General features: G+C 35.4%; 1 pseudogene across 1 annotated transcript; it reads left to right on the plus strand.

The window, feature by feature from the left end:
- Positions 1 to 1,409: 1,409 nt before the first annotated feature.
- On the plus strand, positions 1,410 to 3,135 carry LOC149208893 (7-deoxyloganetin glucosyltransferase pseudogene; annotated as a pseudogene). Its single transcript, XR_016253075.1, has 2 exons — positions 1,410 to 1,890; positions 2,011 to 3,135. The product of XR_016253075.1 is annotated as a 7-deoxyloganetin glucosyltransferase pseudogene (transcript).
- The last annotated feature ends 14,766 nt before the right edge of the window (positions 3,136 to 17,901 follow it).

A 17,901-nucleotide genomic window follows, 5' to 3' on the forward strand; every position in this document is an offset into this window, starting at 1 on the left:
TATGTCTGGTTTTAGTTTTTAGGTGTTTATCTGGTCCGTGTTGGAATCAAGGAATATATGTCTGGTTTTAGTTTTTAGGTTCAGTTTTTATAGGGCTGATTAGATGGTTACGATATATTCAGGTTTTTTAAATAATGAAAATATTTGTGATGTATTTAGGTTTTTTAAATAATAAAAGTATTTTAATTTATAAAAAAAATAAAAAATAAAAGATAAAGAAAAATAAATAAATACTGAAATTGGACCACACAATGATTTTTCTAACTTTGATAAGTGAGGGTTTTGAATTATTAAATTTGATATGTGATAGTTTTTTATTATTAAATTTATTTTTTTATAACATTATGTTTTACGTTTTCTTTTTGTTAATAGAATATAGATCTTTATAATTTAAAAAGTGTTAAATATAGATTTTAGTTTTGCAAAACGACGGAAATTATTTATAAGACTTATTTATAAATTAATTTTTAAAACAATTTCAATTTTATATTATATGAAAATTTTACACACTTAAACTATTATTTTTTTAATTATGTTTGCACATAAAGCTATTAAAATATTATCTTTTGCAAATATAACAATCGTGCATTTATATCTAAAATCCCTATATCTAAAATTTCAATTTTTATTTTTATTTAATTTTATAAATAAAAATTATATAATTTTTAAATATTAATTTATAATTAGCATAATTATATTAATAAATTAATAAATAATATGGATTACATATTTATATTATTATCGATATTTATATAATAATTAAAATAATTATTATATTATAAAATATTAATTAATAATCATAATCATGATTATTACTATTTTTAAATGTGATTTATGAACCACATTAAATGATTCAAAACTTTCACCATAATTAACTGTAATTAATTGAAAAAAACATTTTAAAAAATAAAATAAAATATTAATTTATTATTATTATTATTTTATTACATTTTATTATTATTATTTATTACAATATAATAATAATTGATCCCCGTATCTAAAATTCAAACAACTTTAATTTTATAAAAGTATTAGCATATAATAAATAAACTTATAAAATGATGTATAAACTTTAATAAATCAAAAATAAAAAATACACTGAGTCCCCACACATATATTCTTGGTCGAAAGGTTTCTCGATGGAAGTAGTTTTCGGATGAATAGGATAACTTTATTATTTATAAAATCTGACATATAAGCGTGGAATAGTACATGGCGTGGTCATATGGCAAAGGCTTCCTGACATGGTGTCCTTACCTACAAATACATTGTTAATTTGGGATTCGATATATCCATGTCTGCCTCGGCTCTCCTATCCCTCATCACCCATCTCGTTTCGCTTCCCACAGCCCTGTTATTTTAGACACTCTCTTGCTCTACTTTGCACTAGCGCCATGAATGGGTGACCTCATGCTGTTATGCTCCCTTTCCCTGCTCAGGGTCACATTCAGGCCATGATGCACCTCTCCAAAATTTTATATGCTCGAGGATCCTATATCACCTTCGTCAATACCCAATTCATACAAGAGCGCTTCGTCTCATCCGGATCGCTGGACTCCTTTAAATCTTTGCCCCACTTCAGATTTGAAACTCTTCCAGACGGCCTACCTCCTGAGCATGGCTGGACCTCCAACCTACCCGAGCTATGCCGGTCCTTCACAGACAACGCCCCTCTGCATTTTGACAAGCTGATTGACAAGTTGAAACATTCACAACCAGAGGTTCCTGTAGTTACATGTATTATCTCAGACGGGTTTGTCTCCTTTCCACAGAAAACCGCGAGGAAGCTCGGAGTTCCGAGAGTATCCTTCTGGACTACCAGTGCTTCCGGCTTCTGCGCTTGGTTCTTCGGCCCTCTTCTGGTTCGCAAAGGTCATCTTCCTCGCAAAGGTATATAAACTTCCTCTCCAACTGTTTTGACACTCTGCTGATTTCTGGTAGCAATTCTCTATACATTCGTCAGGGCAAAGGCAAAGACAACTTGCTTGCTTATGATATTGTGTGCTGCAGATGATGACAAGTGTTTAACAAATGGATCCATAGAACATATAATCACCTGCGTTCCTGGAATGCCCCCTTTGCGTCTCAAAGATCTGCCCTTCTCCTTGCGAAACAAAGACATGTCAGAGTTTGTTACACGTGAAGCGCAGGCTGCTCTGGAAGCCGATCTAGTACTACTAAATACCTTTGATGAGCTTGATCGTCCTATACTCGACGCACTCCGAGAAAGACTTCCACCCTTGTACACGATAGGCCCTCTTGTTTTACAGGCAGAATCTGGAGAAGATAGAATATCTGGTCTCTCTGCAAGCTTGTGGACCGAAGAAACGGAATGTCTGAAATGGTTGGACTGCCAAAAACCCTATTCCGTTATTTATATTTGCTTCGGCAGCATAGCAGTTATGACTAACCAGGAACTCTTAGAGTTAGCATGGGGTTTAGAGGCCAGTAAGCAGCCTTTTCTGTGGGTTATTCGTCCTGATCTCATCCATGGTCACTCTGCTGTGCTGCCATTTGAGTTTTTAGAGAAAGTGAAGGACAGAAGTTTCTTGGTGGGATGGGCGCCTCAAATGAAAGTGCTCTCGCATCCTTCAGTGGGAGGCTTTCTGACCCATAGCGGATGGAACTCAACGCTGGAGAGTATCTGTGCTGGTGTACCCATGATATCATGGCCCTTCCTTGCTGAGCAGCCGACTAACAGGAGATTTGTGAGCGGAGTGTGGAATATTGGAATGGAAATGAATGAAGTTGTGAGGAGAGAAGATGTGGAAGACATGGTAAAGAGATTGATGAGTGGGGAGGAAGGGAGGGAAATGGGGAAGCGACTTGGCGAGTTGAGAGATGAGTCGATGAGAGCAGCGGGAAAAGGAGGATCTTCTTACAATAACCTGGAGAAGTTTCTGAAGGAAATACAGATAGAATCTTGATTCATGTATTGTATATGGCTTGAAGGTGCAATATACCTTTTTTATTTCGTCATTTGGAAATATAATTTAGGAACCTATACATGTAAAGATCCAGTCATATCTATATTATATATCTATGTATTCCGCATATTTCATATATAGGGATCTGGAGGAAGAAAAAGTAAGCATGGATCACATTTGTGAGAGATTTTTCGGCGAAAATTACATGGAATATCATTTGTCGACCTGTTTCTAACCAACTAGTGTGGTTCATCATCGTTAGGACAAGTTGTCCTGACCATAAACCACACTAATTGATTCGAAATGCGTGGACAAATGATATTCCATGTGATTTTCGCCCAAAAATCTCTCACAAAACATAGATCACATCATAAAAATAATATTCTTGTGATGTTTCATGTGGATTCATGTGGATCCTACGTTTCAAAAGAAGCACTGGCAAGTTGCAACTCTTGTATTTACAATCAAATATTCATATGATATGAAGGCATTAAAGAAGCATACATCATATGGACAAGGTAATAAATGTCGTTTATCATGTGACAGCAATCCAATAAGAGTTACATAAATATATATATAATACTCAATTTCATGTGGGTCATCTTACATCCCACACAGAACCCTCACATTTATTAAGTAACAATATTTGAAGTAATAATTGTTATTTTATTTTAAAATAATTAATAAAATTTTATTATAAGTTTTTCTCCCAAAAAAATTCATAAAAATATAACTTTTATTCCTTAAAAAAAATGAGACTTCAACCTTATAATTTTGCGATTCATTCCCACCTTCCCCTCCCATAAATGGCTTGAAGGCGTTTCACGATATGCTTTTTGACGGTGTGGTTTGCATGTTGTATGTCCAAGTCATTAAATCTTTATTCTATCACATTAATTTCAAACAACCTCTTTAAAAAGAAAATTAATTCTACAGAGTAATTTTTAACAACATTCTGGGTCACAGGTTCAATACCAGTTAAACTCAGTCATGTAGATTCCGTTTTATGTATAAAATTAATGTATACTTAATAATAAAAAACACATAAGTTTGTTAAAAATAATTTTAATAATTTAAAGTTTGTACTCAACTCCAAACTTAAGTTTTCGATGAATAAATAAATAACTTTTAAATTTAATAATTTTACAAAAGTTGTAAGTGAAAAGATGTTTTGGTTTACCATCTTATGACTTAAAATAATATTTCATCATAAAAATTATATCTTTAAATATAAAGAATTTTGAATTTTGATAAGATACAGTGAACAGAAAAGAAGACCATACAGGGACTTCAGCAGAGATTCGCGTTCCACATATGCAGCTTCAGCGCATGCCCATTTGCCACGTTCTACAAAGTAAAAAATGGAAATTTTTGTTTTATTTTCGGAAGTTTTTATTTTCATTTTTTTAAAGTTGGGTGGATTACATCATTATGTCTAACATATTATTTTGATTGGGGAATTTACATCAAAAGTGCATCTAATCACTATTTATCCAAAACACCATGAACTTATCTTCACCATTTTACAAACATCATTTTTGTTTTTTTTTTCAGACCAAAAATAAAAAATAATAATAATTACTCCTATTTTTATTTTTTCAAAATTAATTCTTCCCATCACGTCTTCATCTGGAATATCTTTTATCTTTTCCAAAATATATTATTTAAAATTAATTTTTATAAAATTCAAAATTATCTATATATCACTTTTAGAAATAACTCGCTAAAATATGATAATAAAAAAATCCAAAATTTTAGATTATTTTAAAATTTATTCATTTATTTAAATATAATAATTTAATTTATAAAATAAATCAAAATATTAAAAATAATATTTTATTATTATTTTTTTAACTGAATTTTATTAATTCTAGAAAACCATATTACATCAAGAAATAGATTATCCAAAGTACATTTTCTATTGACCTGGAACTAAAAGCATGATGATTCATGGATTTTTTTTACCCTTTCTCCTACAAATATCAATCCACTTACTCGAGTTATCTGGTAAAAGCTGAGAATAATGTTGCTTCTTCAAATATTTAGAAAGAACCAAAGCAATCAATCACACTGATTCGGTAGGTCTTTCTCACTATCAAAATGATTAGACTCATGGTTGTGCTTTTGCCCACTAATTGTCGATGTAGATATGGCTCGAGATTTCTCATTGTCTTTTACCAAAATATTTTCCCTTGCGGGGGTTGTGTTGATGTAGGTTGAGGTTGTCTAGGATCATGAGAGGCTAAGGTGTTGGGACATGACTTCTAATTCTGAGAGTTTTTCTACCTTTTCCCAACAGGATTCTTGGACTTTGTTGCTACCTTCATATCACTCCAACCACAGTAGCATCTCTTTGGTTCCTGATTGCAAAAAGCCCTTTTTGAGGAGGGACACACATTCTGGAGGTGCCCAGGTTTTTGGAAAATTCAACACCTAAAGGTAGTGTTTTCATAGTCCAATGGCTAGATACACTCATTTCCCTCCTACACAAGGATGATTTTGTCTAGCAAGCCTTCAACGAGGTCCACTTCCATGCATAATCGAACTTAACTTATGAAACGTTTTCACAATTGTTCTATGTCTACTTTGATAAAGTTGCCTATAGAGTTGCCAATATCTTTAATATTTTTGGCACAATCCAATGAAGAGGCAAGTTTGGGAGCCTAAACCAAACTGGAACACGCAGGGACTTCATGGTGAGAGGATTAAAGACTGGGAACCATGGTTGAATCGAAAGATCATCCTGGCCCCAAAACCAGGGCCCATAATCGAAAACCTTCTTCTAGTCTTCCAAATCTTTAAAGAAAGCCATGAAGTAACCCTTCAAACAATAAAATAGATCTAGGTTTTGGGACTAGTTCTGGAAGACCTATTTTGGGAGGGAAGATGCCAAAGGCTACAAGCCATTGAAACGACATATAATCACTTTGCTTTCAAAATATATTGTTCTTCTCTCATTAATGTTCTCATTTACCTCTAACGTTGGGATATCCAACAAATGTTCCACCATGAAAGTCTGGCCTAAGATCTCCTAAGTTTAGAATATGTGGATTAAGACACAACTTTAAGGCTTCTTTGAAGGGCATGGGCCTTGAGGAAGAAGAAGCCCAACTACCCCTAGCACCTCCCTGCAAACCTGCAACAATGGATATATAAGCATCAATTTTAATTCCTGAAGGTTTGAGATCACTTTCCATGTTCAATAGCCTCCCTTCATAAAAAATCCTAAACCCTCCCACAAGAATACGTGTAAATTGATGGATGCGGGAGGAAAATGAAACCACTAGATCCTCCTCTTTCACTTTAAAACACAAAGAATCACTAGACAACGACCTAACTAAAATGGAGAATGCTTGAAGATCCTCGACCACAACACCTTTGGGCAGGCTCACAGGTAGGAGGCTTTCATCAAACAATTTGCAAACATGAGCAAGCCCCAAAATGATTCCTCTTATTGAATTTTCGACTAGTTCATTATCAACATCCTTCCAACAATTTGAAGATTGACAATATGATATAACTATGATTGGAGATAGAGGATCCATCACAAATAAGTAGCTCACGATATTCATAACAGATCTGAGGACCTAGTCTGGCTAGGGAGTTATGTCAAGCAGTTTGTGAACAAAACCACTACACTTGTAAAGAGTTAGAATAGAGATTTCGACAAATACTTTACAGGGAATCTTCCCACATGCATGTTCATCAATCCTTAAGAGATTCACATGCTTTAGGGCCCCATTAAATATTAAACAAAAGGATCTTCCCATAGTTGTCCAATGGACAGCTACTGCCAAGCAACCCTCACAAAGGGATGTCATCAACTTACATATTGCTCCATACCCATCATGCACATTGAGAAGACTGTTGGAAAATATGGTAGCCATGGTTAGTATTTTAGATATGACAAAATTGGAAATTTAAAATATATTAATACCTCCTTAAAGATGGCAACTTGACTCAACTAAATGTTAGGTCGGTTGAGCCCCTAAGTGGCACTCATTCAACCCCCACTTGAAGGCTATATAAAAGAGACATTTTCTCCTCATTCGGACACATCATCTTGGTCTCATACATCTTTGATCCAACAAAATTATAGGAGGGCCAAAGTTTTAGGAGGAGGTCGAAATTTCAAGAGGAGGCTGAAATTCTAGGGAGGGTTGAAATTTTAGGGACTTGGATTTTGACGTGGCACTTGATCATGATTTTGGTCACTGGTTTAGATATTATTATGTTATTTTTTATCTATGATGTACTGGTAAATCTGGAAACTCTCTCTCTCATAACGAAGAACTTTTAATGGGTTTTCTCCTTGTGGGATTTGCCCTGGCTATGTGCCTAATTTTTTTGTGTCTCTTGTCTCTTTGTTTCATGGTTACTTTATTGTTCTTTCACATTTATTAGTTGATTTTTTTCTTCTGTATAACTACCTAAATGAAATGAAATTTAATGCTATGTGAAACTAATGTTTAATTGATCATTGGGTAGTTATCAAGTGAAGAAAAACTTTATTCTAGCAGGTGATCTAGAAAATCAACATGGTATCAAAGCAAGGTCTAAGAGTAGGCTTGAAGAACTTGTGACCTAAAATTTGAAGTTTTGGGCATACGATATCTAGCAGATCGAAGATCTGAACTTTTTTTCTACATATCTGAACCTATGAATGAATATGACAATAATCCAAACTATCGCTTCTCCATCTCCTCGCTCTCTGTTCAAAATGTTGACTAGAGCATGCTTTTGTTATCTTTTGCAACACTTGCAAACTACTTCAGATTTTATGCATAATGTCCCTCACAACTTCCACAATTTTCTCTTCTCTCACACTCAATCAACAATTTAACCACCCAAAACTCCTCAAAGCATTCTCCTCTAAATAATTTTTTGGAGCGATTAAAATAATAATTGCATTTAGAGTAATGGAGAGCTAATCATCTATTTTCATACATTATAAATTTGGTATGGTTCATAGAACTTTCCTCCTTAACTCGATCCACCATCATCTTCATTGAATGAGAGATATTTTCAAACTTAACTAATCACCTTCTTCAATAAATAAGAGACTTTTTCAAGTTTAATCAATCACCTTCTTCAATAAATGAGAGATATTTTCAAACTTAATCAGTCACCTTCTTCAATAAATGAGATAAATTTTCAAGTTTAATCAATCACCTCCTTCAATAAATGAGAGAATTTTTCAAGTTTAATCAATCACCTCCTTCAATAAATGAGAGACTTTTTTTGTTTTTATTTTCTTTTATTTATTTATATTTTTTTGTTTCTTTTTTCTTTTTACATCAATGCCAACACAATTGACGTCGCGGTTGACTCCTTAGGTAGCCTTAGATAGACATCCTAAGTTGACATCAATGACAACACCATGCGATCAACACTTTATTGGTGCTCACATTCCTAATTAGCTACTCAACATTTTCAATTATCAAATAATTTATTTGCATAGACATAATTTTAAATCATTCAACTTGGTTTGTTTCCATGATGACATTTAAATGTTGTTGCAAGAGATAGATACATAATTAATTATAGTAATGATGGAGTTCAATAGCAGGTTGTTGCAATGCCCAATAATTACTTTTGTTGGGGTTTCCTTTAACAATTTGTTTATTTTAATTCTATGCTTCAACCTTCCAAACCATAGTGGGTCTACTCTGCATAGAGAAAAGAAGGTCCACAAGCCTTTTACCAAAAATATACATATGAAGAATCACCAGTCTGCAACTGCAGACGATTATCTATTCTATGTACATGAAATGAATTTATAAAGCTGAGCATGGGAATGCCTGCCTCAGCTAGATCATGAAAATTATATGATGATGATGTATTGTATTGTATCTTATACAGGTCACCTTCCAGTTTCGAAAACCTCGGATCCTCATGTTAAAGCATTTCACCCGACATCAAAAATTTACGACTTCATGCTTTAGGGGGCAACTATTATAGACATATTTGGGCACTTCAACCCCAATCTTATATGTCAATAAACTAGGGCTCTTTAATCCCTAAAAGTGTTGTTTCATACCCTAAAAGATCATGGTCAATTAATTACATCATTTCCCAAAAGTTCCACCTGAAAAACCATCCAGAACTGGCCTAAATAGGACCATACTGATAGCTCCACTATCGGGGTGAAATGCATACTGGATTCTACACTAGCCAAGTGTGATGTATACTGAAGAGGCCTTTTGTGGGGTGAGATGAGTGAGAATGGACAAATGTCCGAGACAGTTTGCTAAGTGGATGCTCATGGAATCTACTAGAAACTTCTCCTATGACACTTGTTTCTCTGAATTCGCCCAAGGATGTGTAAGAGATCCAAGAAATCTCCAAGTGGAACCAAAAACAACAAGTGAAATGGCACTAATAAAAAATCCAGAGATGACACACACCCTTGCAGACATCTATAAATGAATCCCTCATCTGAGAGATCTAGAGGCTGGAATATTGTAATTTGTAAGGAAGTGCTGATAGTTTATATCTAAGAAAGAGCATTGTATTGTTGGGTGATCTTTCTTTTCATGAGGTGAAGAGGGCTTTGATGCTGGGAGGATGATGCTAGATCAAACAGTTGGGTTGTAATCCTCCCTTCTCTTTTAATAAAGTTCTTTGAGTTTTCCTCCATACAATTGTGTATTTGTGAATGCTATTGTATGTTCATTGTATTTTTGATTCTACAATGTTTATGATATAATAGGTCAAGATGCTTTGATAGTTTTTTGTTACTTTGTCTCTACAGGTATTCTCTAAGCGAGATAAGTAGGAGAAGAGGTGCAAGTTCTGTCAAGGGGGAGAGAGATCAAGCAAGGAGTTAAGCGGAAGATCCAAGTTGGTTCCTTTGCCTCTCTCTTATCTATCATACATAGAGGAAATCACAAATTGCTTTAAACTCTTTGTTTCTAGGATAGCTGCCCATCCTAGAGGGCTAGTCGATTGAAAAGACACTAGTTTTCCCAGAAACAAACACCATGCATGCAAAATATAGCAAGGAAACTAAACATGCAATTCGATACCTACAAAGAATCCTTCTTTAGTTGCTTGATTCTGTTCTTCCTTGCTTGCTCCTTCCTTCCTCTTGCCTTCTTTGACTTTCTTGATCCAATGCCAAAGTGCTCCAAGAAAACTCTAAGTGTCCAAGAGTGTGAGAGAGAGAGATAATAATGAGAAAGCTCCAAAATTGAACTGACAAAAGGTACCAACTAATCCTCAGAAGGCTTTTTATTAATTAATGAGGCCTCTATTTTCTTCAATTTCCTTCAATTTCCTCCTCACATGCAACTTGTAACCTTTCACCTTCCTTTTCTCCTAATTTCCATTATTTTCATAAATAAATGTGCCAAAATGCCACTTTGTATTTCCAAATGACTTAGCCAGTGCCTTTGCCAATTTTCTTAGCCATAATAAACCAAATGAACACCCACACTAGGATGTCTTTCCCAACATCCATCTTGGAATAAGTGTCCCATAATCCATGGTTATTATTTTTGCCTCTATTAACTTTTATTACATGGAATTTTCACCAGGGTTGTTACATTGATTGTACTTTGGAGTGGCTTGTCTGTTCCTCATGTAAGTCTATAGGGTGTGCCTACGAGATCAGAGATGACTTTATTTCAACCTCGAAACAAGCCCAATAGTTCTTCCCTAAGAATCGTCGTCCTCGTTGCCTTGATCAAGCTATTTCTGCAGTTGCCATTAATTCCATTTACCAACTTTTCTACACACATTTACTCAACATCTGTCGACCCATTCATCCTTTAACACTCTATACAGGTGTATCGGAGCCATAACTCATCGTAACTTATATTAAAAGAATGTTACAAAAAACAAAAACTAAGGGGTCTTTATCCCCTTATTGCTTAGCCCTTATTGCTTGTTCTTTCATCATGGGACCGAGAGCTCAGATCGGAGGCTTCTCATACCACTTGTAGTGTTATATCAGAGCTCGTGCATATCGTAACTTTTATTGAATGGACCTTACGAAATTGCAATGTCCCGATTACTTTTAGCTCCCTCTACTTTGCCCTTTATTATTTTTCCTCCGTGGGACTGAGCACTGTGACCAACGGCTTAGCTTTTAGGTGCTAAGGCCTTGAGATCTTGTCGGGAGCCCATCTCCCTATGTATAGCTCTTCCACCCTTAGTTCTTTTGAGTTTTATTGACCAAGCGCAAACACTTCAAAGCTCCTTCATATTAGAACTTTCTCATGATTCAATTGAAGAGGTTCCCAAAATTTTGACCTCCAAAATGTAATTTTTGCGTCTTTTCAACACTCAGGTGCTTAGACCTTATTTGTACCCTTGGTCCTTTGGATCTCCCATGACCACGTGTCAGTCCACATCGGAGCCCCTTTATGGAATCAAAACTTTTCTATAAGAAAATTACTTAGGAGTTACGAAAACTTCAACCTCTGGTATATTGACCTCCGAGATGACGTCATGCTGTCGTCATCACTCCATGTGGCACCTCCTTAGTGGTGACAACTCGTCACTCGAATTTTTCCCATTAGGCCACCGAAAATTCCAAATCTGACTGCCACGTGTCCACCTTACAGTTACATCATGCTGATGTCATGTTCCTTGTCAGATCTTGAGGGGCTAATCAACTATTGTGATGTGTCTATTAGAGGAGAGAGAAAGGGTCTTCTTGCTTCTTAGTTTTTCATCGAATTTATTTGTAATTCCTCTCCTTCACAAACCTCGATGCTTCCAAAGAAATAATTTTTTTAAGGACTTACGATATTCCAAGGTTTCAATGGCCCTTTGCTCTGAGGTTTCGATATGCCTTTATGTGCCATCTACTCTGACCTTCGATATTATGAGTTGCTCCGATATTTAGCCTTCCGAAATTCAACTCCCAATATTTGACCTAGTTTAAAGGATTCCAAGCTCCTTTACTTCGGTTATCAACAACTTTTGATCCCAATGGCCATTTCTTGACTTCCACATACCATTGGAAATCTCTTTCAGAGCACCTTCCAGTGGAGGAGGTCCGATGTAAGCTTGATCCCATCTGCTACCTCAGAAATGGCTGCAAATTCTCCACCTCAAAGCTAGTCTGGTTGACATGAATGCCAACATATCAAATGCCACAATTCATCCAGAAAAATGTTAACCGTCCAACAGGGACCATTGACCTATATATGATACCTTGATAAGAAGCCTTGTTTGGATGATATTAATGATTCAAATAGGTTAGAGAACATGAAGGCTACTCCCCTTCATACACGGGGATTCAATATGGTTCCCTTCAACCATTGAGATAGGCTTTGTTATCTTTCACAATGTGGCCACATTGGGCTTACATATCGCAAAGGGAGCCTTTCATTAATATAATATCCCCTCAACGCTTCGCTTTCTTAGTTCTTTTTGTGCATAGATTCAACAAGCTTTCTCATCAATTCCATTTAGCCCTCTGGCTTAGTTCGAAGGTTTCAACGTTGACTTCCCTATACAACTTAAGTAAGATCACAAGTTCCACATAGGTCTGATATGATCCAATGGGTTCTTTATCACCCATCTTCTAGAGTCACACTCTCAAAGTCATGTGGTTTAGAGTTCCATGTCTAGGTTCCACTAGTTCATTGGCATGCACAAACTAGTTTCTCACAAACATTAGCGTTCCTAATAGCTCCCAACTACACACATAACTCTCACTAGTAACACTCATGCACATTGTCATCCACTCTCTCACCCAAGATACTTTTCCCAACATGAGAATACAAATCCCTTCCTTGGCTTGTGTGGTCAATCCAAATTCTCAAGAGTAAATATATAGCCATACCTATAAGATAATTTGATACCACTTCCATTCTTTATTAATTAGATAATTCAACTATCATATCAAAAATTTAAACTTTAAATTCAATTAAGATAAAAAATTTCTATTATCCCTTTTACAACTTCCCTTAAGAATCATGCTCTATGTTAATTGCTCTCTTCTTTATAAATATGATACTATTAAACACCAATAAATACATCAGATTATTAAAACTTCTCTATGTTAATTGCTCTCTTCTTTATAAATATATATACTATTAAACACCAATAAATACATCAGATTATTGTTTATAAAAATAATAATTAAACATTTTTACACTATACCAAATTTTAAGCATGTTTAATTTAGTAATAGCTAACATGCGATAAACCTTTAAAAAAACACAAACAAACAAATTTGAGCTATGAATCCAATTAAAATATGGCAAACAAAATTTGCCATTCTTATTTAAAAACAATAAAAACCTTAACTATTTCAATGCGTTAAAATTTACCGGACCTTTAAAAAAACACAAACAAACAAATTTGAGCTATGAATCCAATTAAAATATGGCAAGCAAAATTTGCCATTCTTATTTAAAAACAATAAAAACCTTAACTATTTCAATGCGTTAAAATTTACCAGATTCACGCGAATATAGGATTTCAGTGACGTATAAATGCCTTTTGCAAGTGGTCACGAATATTTTAGTATTTTATAAAATGAAATTGGATGAATGACTTTTGTGGGCCGTAGTTTAACTAGTTGGAGGAATTGTCCAGGAAGTTATGGAAATTTTAGTTATATTTATAGAAAATTCGACAAGGAATTTTTAAAATCCAAGTTATAATTGTTAAACTTCAAAATTTTAGGTGTCTTCGATGTTTTTGATGGTGCTAAATCCATTTCCACCATCAAAAACACAATTCAAACACTGCGTCTACAAGTTTTTTTGCAATTTTTTTGCTTGGATTCCAGCCACTTTTGACTGTCCAGACAATTCTTCCGCCTCGGTAGACAACTCCCTTTTGTTGTGGCAGTCTCTGGAACCTTGGTAGTAGGCTTTGTCCTGCGTCTTCCTATGGTTTGTGTGATAAGTGTTTCTCTGGTCCATGTTGGAATCAAGGAGTATATATCTGTTTTTAGTTTTTAGGTTCAGCTTTTATAGGGCTGATTAGATGCTTACGATATATTCAGGTTTTTTAAATAATAAAAGTATTTGTGATGTATTTAGGTTTTTCAAATAATAAAAGTATTTTAATTTCTAAAACAATTAAAAAATAAAGAAATAGTAAATAAATACCAAAATTAGACCACACAATGGTTTTTCTAACTTTGATATGTGAGGGTTTTAAATTATTAAATTTGATATGTGATAGTTTTTAATTATTAAATTTGATTTTTATAACCTTATGTTTTACGTTTTCTTTTTGTTAATAGAATATGGATGTTTATAATTTAAAAAGTGTTAAATGGAGATTTTAGTTTTGCAAAATGACGGAAATTATTTATAAGACTTATTTACAAATTAATTTTTAAAACACCTTGATGCGGGTGCTCCCGAGGCGCATTCAAGGCTGGTTAATATTACGCCGGCAGCTGGCTTCGCACCTGGCGATCTGGCACGGCTCTCATTACCCTCCCGCGATTGAAATGAATGTATTATGGTACAGGCAGCTCGTTAAGCATTCGGCATTGAATGCGCTCCCTGTTCGAGATCCGGCGCAGGCTGTTTTAATCATGGCTCAGTTTCTGGTTTTGGTTATCGTTCTCATCGGGTCTTTCCATATCCGTCTGCCATTATTCCTGCATCCCTGTTTTGCTCTGGCAGCTTGGGGGCTTCTCCGGAGTCTGTTCTTTACCTGGTTCGCCCACCCTTGGCCCTATTCTGTCTGGTCTTGTTTAGTCCCTTTCTCAGGTCTCTCTGTCTTCCTGAAGATGGTGCGCCGCCGTGGTGTTTCTCGCCGTGGAGGCACCAGTGGTAATCGTGGTCGCTCTCAGCCTGCTCCCCAGAATATCATTCCGCTGGCTTCGGCTTCCCCGTCCTCTGATCATGGCAGGCCCTTCCCGCATAACTCATTTCAAACCACCCGTTTTAAATTTCACAGTCGGCTCAATAAACCAATTCTCTCAGCCAGCATTACAGTCATTTTGGCTGAGGAAGAAGATAAGCCCAACAACTCAGTCCATACCTCACCGTCGCAGTCTCAGGATGACAATGTGCTCCAGGGAGATGTGGTAGGAACTGTGTTTAATTGTGATGACTTGCAGGAAGCGGGGAATGTGCCTGAGGTGTAAAAATTCCAATTAACAGCCCAAAGATCATCAATACCGAATATTTCACAAACAGAACTTAATATGATCTATTGTTTAAGATGTCATACCTTGATTAACAGCGGAAGATGTAATGGCTGCCATCTTCTTTCTTCTGACTCCTGACGGTTACTCTTCTTCTCAGAATTCGGTTTCTCTTTCTAGCCCTGTTTCCTTATGCGCTTCTTGATGGAGAAGAATGCGACTCTTGTTAGGGAGAGAGAGGACCCAATCCTTTATATATCATTTAACTCTAATCTGGTACGTCCATCATATACCAATTCAACGCTTAAGATTAATCACAGATCTAATGCTTTAATTATAGAATGATCTATCGGGTCACATTAAGATTAGAAACTGCATAACGTTAAAAGTAGAAACAGCATTTGCAGTTTAAGATTAGAAATAGTCATTTGCTGTTTCTAATAGCAGATTTCTAACATTCTCCCACTTGACCCGACTATTCATAATATTAAGTGTTGAACATCATACTATGATAAATTGCTGAGAGTTATGGCGGTTGTGCACTATTAATTCAATGCATTCCCTTCCATATACTACAATACCAGCAATCCATCAATTCATACTCATAATTTATATAAAACAGCATAATGGTCCACATAATGTCTTATATCATAATGATTAAACATAATATCTTTATAAGACTCTTTCTTGTTTAAAATTACATAAAATACGTACTACTACATTAAAACAAGAGACACATAATTGTATATCAGAAACACATAAAAGAGCTCAGAATGTCACACATCAATTATTATTAATACAACCAAGACCCATTCTTTGAACATGTTCCTTAAATTGTCTTGGTTGTAACCCTTTCGTCAAAGGGTCTGCAATCATAAGTTCTGTCCTGATGTGCATGATTGACACTCTTTGTTTCTGAACCTCATCTTTCACAACAAGATACTTCAGTTCTATATGTTTGGCACCTTTTGAGTACTTGTCATTCTTTGAGAAAAATACTGCTGCAGAGTTATCACAATAAATTTTCAGCGGCTTGCTAATGGTGTCGACAACCGCAAGTCCTGAAATAAAGTTCCGCAACCATAATGCATGAATTGTGGCTTCAAAACATGCCACAAATTCTGCCTCCATAGTGGATGAAGCAACGATAGTCTGTTTCGCACTTTTCCATGATATGGCACCTTGAGCAAACATAAACAGGTAACCAAAAGTCGATTTTCTAGTATCGATACATCCAGCAAAATCTGAATCGCTATATCCAATCACCTCCGCTTCATTAGATCTTCTATACATGAGCATGTAATCTTTCGTGCCTTGTAAGTACCTCAAAACTTTCTTTGCAGCTTGCCAATGTTCTCTTCCTGGATTACTTTGATACCTCCCTAACATACCGACCGCAAAGCTGATATCCGGTCTAGTACAGGTTTGAGCATACATTAGGCTACCAACAACAGATGCATATGGAATTGATTCCATTTCCTTTCGTTCAACATCATTCTTAGGACATTGCATGAGATTGAATTTATCACCTTTCTGTACAGGAACTGTTCCAGGTGAACACTTACTCATTCCAAATCTCTCTAGAATCCTTTCGACATATCCTTTCTGAGACAATCCCAATATTCCTTGTGATCGATCACGGAATATTTCTATTCCAATCACATAGGATGCCTCTCCCATATCTTTCATTTCAAAGTTCGTTGAGAGAAATTCCTTAGTCTCATGCAATATACTTAAATTATTTGCAGCAAGCAAGATGTCATCAACATAAAGGACCAGATAAATAAACTTGCTCCCACTGATCTTTTGGTATATACAGTGATCAACCGTATTTTCCTTAAAGCCAAAAGATGTAATAATGGTATTGAACTTAATATACCATTGCCGGGATGCTTGTTTAAGCCCATATATTGACTTCTTAAGTTTACACACCAATTGTTCTTTACCTTCTACAGAAAAACCCTCAGGTTGATCCATATAAACATCCTCATCAAGATCTCCATTCAGAAAGGCTGTTTTCACATCCATTTGATGCAACTCCAAATCATAATGAGCTACTAATGCCATTATTATTCTTAGTGAGTCCTTTTTCGAAACAGGAGAAAATGTCTCCTTGTAATCAACACCATCTTTCTGAGTGTAACCCTTAGCAACAAGTCTAGCTTTATACCGTTCGATATTACCACTAGAGTCGTGTTTGGTTTTAAAAACCCATTTGCATCCGACTCTTTTACAGCCATGTGGTAACTCAACGAGATCCCAAACTTCATTATGTTGCATGGATTTCAGTTCTTCTTTCATGGCATTAATCCATTCCTTTGACTCTTTACTTTCTACAGCATGTGAAAACGAAACTGGATCCTTATTGATTCCAATATCATAATTTGATTCTTGCATATAAACCACATAATCATTAGAAATAGCTGACCTACGATTTCTTTGAGGTCTTCTTAATGCTACTTGTTGTGGTTCATGCATATCAGCATTATGTAAGTCATTTCCTTCAGGAAGTACTTCTTCATTTATATGTTGTTCATTATCATCATGCTGTTCTACAACAGCTGGAACAACATTTGGAGTAATAGTAGATGGAGGAACTATTCTAGGAAATGTAACATTTACCCTTGTTTCCTTTATTTCTACTATTTCTCTTCTTGTACTCCCACTGACTTCACCATTCTCAATGAATCTTGCATTACCAGTTTCTACAATTCTTGGACTATGATTAGGACAGTAAAACACATACCCTTTAGATTTCTCAGGGTAACCTAAAAAATACCCACTGATCGTTCGAGAATCTAATTTCTTTTCATGTGGATTATAAATTCTCGCTTCCGCTGGACAACCCCAAACATGCAGGTGTCTTAAGCTAGGTTTCCTGTTAGTCCATAACTCAAAAGG

Source organism: Pinus tabuliformis, chromosome 1_2 (assembly GCF_031772625.1).
Source record: "Pinus tabuliformis cultivar Carrire ecotype Pingquan chromosome 1_2, CPIR1, whole genome shotgun sequence".
NCBI classification, from domain to species: domain Eukaryota; kingdom Viridiplantae; phylum Streptophyta; class Pinopsida; order Pinales; family Pinaceae; genus Pinus; species Pinus tabuliformis.